This window comes from Lathyrus oleraceus, chromosome 6, assembly GCF_024323335.1.
Source record: "Lathyrus oleraceus cultivar Zhongwan6 chromosome 6, CAAS_Psat_ZW6_1.0, whole genome shotgun sequence".
NCBI classification, from domain to species: Eukaryota; Viridiplantae; Streptophyta; class Magnoliopsida; order Fabales; family Fabaceae; genus Lathyrus; species Lathyrus oleraceus.
This window is the reverse complement of record NC_066584.1, coordinates 88,716,112-88,724,651: the sequence shown is the minus strand read 5'-3', so window position 1 is coordinate 88,724,651 and position 8,540 is coordinate 88,716,112.

Genomic DNA, 8,540 nt, shown 5'->3' with positions numbered 1-8,540 from the left:
ATTTCATTCTACTTCTGCAAGCATTCTGAGTGAGATCAAGCACGAGCCAAGGCAAGAATAGTTGAATCCAGACCTGCATTGAAGGTATTTTCCAGAAAATTCCTCTCTTCGATTCTCTCTCAATCTTGCTCAATTCTCTTGATTCTTTGGTTGTCTGAAGTCCTACCAATGTAGGCAAGAAGATTGAGTTGCTTAGAGGTCAAATCGAAGCAACTCAGTTGACACACCTCAAAATTCAACTCCTCATATCTTTCTATATATGTGGAGTTAGTTAAAATTGAGGTCAGATTCGTGCTCTACACCATTTTTTCTTTCAGATCATGTCCTCTATTTTCATTTTTTTGATGGTGATGAGTGAACTAATCTGGCCAGGGTCACCGGATAAGATGATCGGCCTTTGGACGCCGGTGATGTGTTGGCACGGTTCAGAGCCATTGATCCCTTTTAAATTGTTTTAATCTTGTGTGTTGTTTTTAATTACCATGCATGTGTCGTGTTGACTCAATTCTACCATGGAACGCGCGCTGGTGGCCACTTGATCTGCCACCTCAATTAATGAGGGAGATCAAGTGGTCCACGTTTTTTCTGATTATTTGAATTTTATTTTAATTGCTTTATTTTCATTAATTTATATTAATTCTAATATTGATCCAAAAAATATGACAGTTTCACCAAAAAAAATCAAATAATCTCCTCTTTCATATTCTCAATTAAAATTATTTTTTGGATCATTATTAATATTTTGCATGATTTAATTGATTTTGCATTTGTTTTTTATTGTTTAAAAATACTTTAAGTCTTTAAAAATTCTGAAAATTTTTCTCCAAGGTCCTTTGACCTTGTTTGACCTATGATAAATCTCATGGCCATTTATTTGGTGTTTTGATGAGGTTTTAGGAATTTGGCAAACCATATTTAATTTAAATGTGTTATATTAGTATTTTTAATTTGAATAAATGCCAAATAATTTTATTGACCAGTTGTAATGACTTGTTTGTGTTTGACTCTTGTTGTTGGGTCTTGGTCAATGTTGATTTAACTTTGTCAAATTAATATCATTGGATTTAGGGGATTGATGGAATGTACATTCCATCTCCCAAAATGAATGGATGATATTAATATGGTAAAAGTCCTCCTTTGATCAATTTGAGTTTTCCTCTATTCCCCTCCTACTTCATCTCATTCCCTTTCTTTATGCATTCATCTCATTTGGCCTATGAGATCTCAAAGTCCTAAAGCTAGTTGATTGAAAAATTAACATGAGTATGGATGAGATTAGGCCACACCTTTTGCATACTCTTTTTGTGTGTGGTATGTTTCATGAGTATAGTCCATAATACTATGTCTCTAACATGCATTAACACTAAAATTCTATTGCCCGGCCTCAAATAGTTGTGACTTTTACATAAGTCCAATTACGATTGCTTAGTATAGCGCTAAATTTGTGACATAAAAGGCATAGCATTCTAGTTAGTGAGATTGTAAGTCTCCCCTCTTTCATGGTATTGTGTGGAAACTTGGCCTTTTTTCCTTCCTTTGGAAGATGTCTTGGTTCAAGGTTTCATGCTTGTGATAAGTGGGTTAAGTGTTTTCCAAAGAATGTCTAAGAATGAAAAGCAAAAACAAAACAATACTAAATTCTAACCTATTAACAACTAACTTTTAATTTCAAGCAATTTACTTTAATTCTAGCTTTTATACATTTTCCATTGTTCATATCATTCTAATTGTTTATGTTAATGCAATTTTCACTTTGTCCATTTGGACCATATTGTGTGATATTCCTTTTTTGTATATACTTTGCTTGTTTTTATGGTCTTTGACCATTAATGTACATAATAACAACAAAAACCCTAAAAAACTTTTGTGTGGACTGTTGGCTTGATCCTGGACAAATGGACTTAGAATTTAGGCAACATTCATATGCTAAAGGACTTGGCCAATGCCAACTTGTTGAGAAACCAAGTGCTTGCAATTTGATACTTCATCTGATACATCATTCAAGATCCCTCTGAGTTCATCTGCAACATGATCATTGTGAAGCTGTTATTTTGAACGTGTGGCTTGTGAAATACATATGTTACATGGGCTATCTTGAAGAAGATCATGGAATGGATAAGCTTGGATGTGGCTATCTTTATTTGATTCCTTTGCTTTTCAAGTTAATATAATTGTGCATTTATGCGTTGCTTGATTCTAAAAAGTCCAAGGGAATTCTGGGTTTCTATTGATATTCTTGTCTATTGGATTGCTACCCATTTGGTTAGATCTTTTCAACTCTTAACTTTTAATTTTGTACATAGGATTAGTCTCTTCATCTTCTCCCCATTTCTTTAATTTCAAAATCTCTCCCCCCCCCCCTTTTTTTAAATCTTCTTTGATTGAACTTATTTTGTTCTAACTTTGACCACTTTGCAAAAAGATAGAAACTTTGGTCTTATGCCATTTGTATTTTCAAACTTCTTTTATTAAATCAAACTTGTAAATAAACTTAACTATACTTGACTTAAACTTTCAAAAAGCCAAAAAGTACTAACTCATTCAAACCATTTTTAGGCCTTTGTGCCTTTCAAACTTAAGTTTTGTTAAAAGCAGTGCATCCACTTTGAAATTTGTATCATGAATTACGAGGTTTTGATTCCTCATTTTTATGTTGGTACGTAGGCACAAGACCGAAGGTCTTGCCAAACACACAAAAATAATTAATGAATTCTTTTCTCATCCCCCCATTCTATTTGTTTTTAAACATCATTTTTGTACCAAATACATATGCACACAAAAAGGGCTCCCTAGGAGTACCTAGGACACTTTGGGTGCTAACACCTTCCCTCTGTGTAACCAACCCCCTTACCTGTAATCTCTGACATTTTATTAGTTTTGATTTGAAAACTTCTTACTATTGGGTTTTGTTCGTACTTTTTCCCTTTTCCCTTTGAAACAATAAAAGCGCGGTGGCGACTCTTGTTAGTTGATCTCTAGCTTATCCATAGCTGGATGATCATGAATTTACCGCTACAGAAATGAAGTGGCGACTCTGCTGGGGAGTAGTCTCCAGTGGGTTTAGCCTACTTTTTGTGTGTATATATTTGTATATATGTGATGTTTGTATATATGTATGTGTGATATAATCTGCTTGTTGTGCTAGGTGATCTCTGAGTGGTGAGATAAGTTCTAACCCGAACTTGAGTGCAATTAAGATAGGAGGATGGTATAGTCATGTTAGACTTGTGTGGAGTAGTCCTTAACAAGTTGGCTTGAGATCCACGTGCTCAGTGGAGACTCTTTTGGATTTAGAAATGTCACACAAGTATTTATGGTTAGGCATTATTATCTCTAATTTGGGTCTGAGAAGCTGAGGACTGTAGAACATTTACCCCCTCTTGGCCTATTTAGGACGTAGTGCGGAAACTGTTCAAGTGTAGACTTGATAACAGTTGTTACGCGATACTACACTTAGATGAGTTTCTCTTGAGAATGTTATGGGTCGATGAGTCAGTCATCTTAACCTGTAATATCCGATAGATGGAATTAAGACTCAGGGAACTTTTTAGAACATGATCTACAGGTTTTATCCTTAGTTCACTCCTTTGGGATGGTTCTTACCCAGACTCCATGCTCGTGACTTACAACAAACCCTTGATTCTTGGTTGATCCAATCATGTCTTGTCAATATCAATGGAACTTGGGTGTTGATAAGGTGTAAACCATAATCCACCGAAATGGATGATTGATCTTGACAATGACTTGATTCATCCCTTGACCTTTGTTTGCCTTGTGTGTGATCCCTTTTTTGTGATTGTTGCATTCATGCACATCATAACATTCATCACACAAAAATTTCAAGGAACTGAGGTATTATTTGCAAATATTTTCATACCATGGATTATGGACGAAGGAACACTAAGAAGTACAGTTTCAGATGTTCTAACTTGAAAGAGTTAAGGAAGCTAGCATCTGTTGTATTAGATCCCTTGGACTTCAAACAACGTCATGGGAAGCTTTTATCCATCTTGTCTGCTGATGTGGTTGAAGGACTTTTGAGTGTGCTAGTGTAGTTCTATGATCCACTCTATTGTTGTTTCACTTTCCCCGATTTTCAGCTTGTGCCTACCTTGGAGGAGTATTCTCATCTTTTGGGGATACCTGTTTCTAGAAGAATGCCTTTTAGTGGATTGGAGGAGATTCCCCGATCTAGTATTATTGTTGAACCTCTTCACTTGAAGAAGTATGAGATAGAGGCTCATTGGGTGAAGAAAGGAGGGTTATTTGGGTTGCCATATGATTTCCTCATCAAGGAAGCTACTGCTTTTGCTCAAGTCGGTAGTGTGGATGCTTTTGAAGCTATATTTGTGTTGCTCATCTATGGATTAGCTTTGTTCCCTAACATTGACTATTTTGTTGATGTTAACGCCATTAGACTTTTCTTGATTGGGAATCTTGTGCCTACTTTGTTGGGTGATATGTACTTCTCTTTGCATCTAAGGAATTCTAAGGGTGGTGGAATGATTGTCTATTGCATTCCTCTTCTGTACAAGTGGTTTATTTCTCGCTTGCCTCAGACGCCTGCTTTTGTGGAGAACAAACAATGTCTAAGATGGTCTCAGAGACTTATGTCTCTCACTAATGATGATATAGTTTGGTATGATCCTTCTTTGGGCAATTTGAACATTATTGATAGTTGTGGTGAATTCTCTAATGTGCCTCTCATTGGTACACAAGGAGGAATTAATATAACCCTACTTTGGCTCGTCATCAACTTGGGTTCCCCTTGAGAGACAAGCCTAATAACACTTTGTTAGAAGGTCTTTTCTATCAAGAGGGTAAAAATCCCCAACATTTGAAGCAGAAGATTGTGCATGCTTAGCATAATATGCATAGGAAAGGATGATCCGAGATTGGTTTGCATAATTTTGTAGCTTTGGAAACTTACACTCTTTGGGTGAAGAAGAGAGCTTTGGAATTGAAGATGTCTTATCCTTGTGAAAGACATATGTCTATGGTTGTGGTTGAGCCATTAGCTCTCCCTAACCAAGATGTAGAGGAGTTGGAAGACGCGCTCGTCAAGATGAAGCAAGAGAAGGACATGTGGGAAGAGCGTTTTCGTACTTTGAGCAAGAAGCATGAAGAGTTGCAGTTGGAGTCTAAGGACAAAGATGCGCTTAATGAGCTACTTGAAGACCGAGTGACTAAGAGACAGAGAGAGTCGGAGGTTTCATCTTCTAGCATGCCTCATCCATCTGTTGCTTGGAAGAAGATTGTTGATCAGCTTGTCCTCGAGAAGACTCAGATGAAGGCTTCTTTTGAGACCGAGATTCATCGCATTCGAAGAAAGTACGCGTCTACAGCCAGATCTGCTGACATTGTTGTTAGGGATCCTTAGGATGACTAATCTCCTTTTCTCTTGTATTTTTATTTTGGTTTCTAAAATTATACTCAGTGTAATCCTTCAAATTATATAAATGAAAAGAGTTTTTTATTTTTGTCATATAAAAATTATTGCAATTGTTGATATATATATATATATATATATATATATATATATATATATATATATATATATATATATATATATATATATATATATATATATATATATATATATATATATATAATATATATATATATATATATATATATATATATATATATATTATATATATATATATATATTTGCAAATGATATAATAAGTTCCTTGAAAATAAAAATAAACAATCCAGCATTGCATCTCATGCATCATTTGCATAAGCAGGTTTTTGCCAGATGTCTTATTGGTGTTTCTTCTATACTTCAGCCAAGCTGACTCACCGGTGCAATACCCGAGCCAACCATCTGAAAATTATGGAGCATCTAGAGCAAGAGAACAGAGAATTGAAGGACGAGATCGCCCGCCTGACTGCCATGATGGAGTCAGTTCTTGCTGCTCAGAGTCAATCTTCTCCAACGCCTACAACTCCTCTTGCGAGGACTGTTATTTCAGAGGTGTCTACCTCTACCATGCTTGCTGCTTCTGCGTATTACGCGTCGACTATGCCTGCCGGATTGCCGTGGGGAATGTCGTCCAACTTTGTGCCCGAAGGCTTTGCACCTACCTTTGCTTCCATTCAGGCATCTATCCCGGTCATGTCCATGCCACCTCCCGTTATGCACACCTTGCCTCACGTAGAGGACACCATCTATCACTCCGAGTCGTCTGAGGGTCCGGATGTCTACGAGAAAATGGATGAAATGAAGGATCAGTTTCTTGAGTTGCGCAAGGAATTGAAGACGCTGAGAGGTAAGGATTTTATTTGGAAAGAGGGTTGTCGAGTTATATTTAGTGCCCAACATCAAGATCCTGATGAAGTTCAAAGTGCCTGACTTTGAAAAGTATGATGTTGAAGCTTCTTGTGGGATATCTTGTTTGTTTCCCAATTTGACATTCACCATAAATTTTTCCTTCATGAATTTTCGGTTTGGGAATTCCTCTGACTGCTTCCTTTCACATCACCTTCTTCATATCTTTCAGATATAAGTGACCAAGCTTTTGATGCCATAGCTTAGTCTCTTCTTCTTTTTGCATTAGGCAAGTAGGGAGATAATCGGTTTCTTGAGGAGTCTACAGATAGCAGCTATCTTTTGATCTGGCTCCCTCCATGATAGCTTCATCCTTCTCATTTGTTACCATATATTCGGATATATTGAAGTTTACCTTGAGACCTTGGTCAGAGAGTTGGCTAATACTTATAAGGTTAGCATTCAGTCCTTTAACAAATAGAACATCATCTAGACTAGGCAATCCTGGATAGTCCAACTTGCCAATCCCCTTTATTTTTCCTTTTGATCAATCTCCAAAGGTAACATAGCTAGTGGAATAAGACTTAATATTCACCAAAAATTTCTTGACACCAGTCATATCTCTAGAGCAGCCACTATCAAAATCTCAGTCCTCTCTAGATGATGCTCTGAGGGAGGTGTGAGCTATGAGACCTGACATACCATTTTTTGGAATCCACCTTTTCTTTGGCTTTACCATGGTTTGCTTTCTTCTGAGTTGTGAAGCGGGTTTAGGATAGCCGTGCAACTTGTAGCAGTAAGGATTTATATAGCCAAACGTCCCACAATGATGACACTTCCATATTTGGGTATTGCTTCCTGAATAAACCTTTTGACACCCCTGTTGATGTTGGGACATTTGATTTGACATATGTTGTTTCAGTTGTCCTTTGGGTGGAAAAAGTTCATTGCATGACCTTTTCCTTTGTTCATTCCTCATTGATAGTCATAGCCTAAACCTTGAACGTTTCCAGCATTCTTACCAGTTTGAAGAATTTCATCCAATACATCTGAACTACTGTTAAGCATTCTCACAGACTTAGTCATATTGTCAATTCTTGAATTGAGCAGTACAACTTTTTCCTTCAGATCAGAGATGATAGATAGATGCTCCACTTTCTCATCATGTAGTTGAGCTATAGTTTTCTTTTGATCTTCTCCCAGTTTATAGACTTCTTCACTTCTCAGACACAATTCTTTGTAGGATTCAGCAAGTTCTTCACAGTCAGAGTCTTCATCTGAGTCACAAGTTCCAGTCAAGGCAGTAACCTGTTTGGTAGGTTCCACTTCTAGATCACTTTCAGAATCATCTTCTGACCAAGAGACACACAGACCTTTCTTCTGCTTTTTTAGAAATGTGGGGGCATTCAACCCTTATGTGACCAAACCTTTCACATCCATGGCACTGTATTCCTTTTCCTTGGTTGGTTTTTTATTCAATTTTGGGCCTTCTTCCAAACTCCTAATTTTTGGAGATCTCGAATGGATTGTTCTTGACATTAGCTCTTATCTTCCAGTCCATCTTCTTCATCACTTTGTTGAATTGTCTCCCTAGTAAGCCAATGGCATTAGATATCTCGTCATTTATATCAAGGTCACAATCATCTTCGAGGTCTTCAATATTAGAAGCAAAGGCTATACTTTTCTTATTTTCTGACTTATCACTGATTCCTAACTCAAAGGTTTGAAGGGATCCCATAATTTCATCAACTTTCATGTTGTTGATATCTTGAGCTTCTTCTATGGTAGTAACCTTCATGTCAAATCTCTTAGGAAGAGACCTGAGGAATTTTCTGACCAGCTTGGATTCTGACATCTTCTCCCCTAAAGCACTTGAGGCATTGGTTATCTCAATAATATTCATGTGAAAGTCATGGATTCTCTCATCCTCCTTCATTCTTAAGTTCTCTAACTTGGTGGTCAGAATTTGAAGTCTTAACATCTTAACCTTGGAGGTTCCTTCATGAGCAGTCTTCAAGATCTCCCAAGCATCTTTAGAAATAGTGTAGTTTTTTATTAGTCTGAAGATGTTCTTGTCCACTCCATTGAATAGAGTGTTCAAAGCTTTGGAGTTTCCTTGAGCTAATTTCTCATCTTCATCATCCCAGTCTTCCTCAGGCTTCAGCTCTTCAGTGATCTTGCCATTTTTATCCCTAAGCATTGGCTGATCCCATCCTTTGACTACAGATTTTTAAGCCTTGTTGTTCATGGATTTGATGAAATCCAC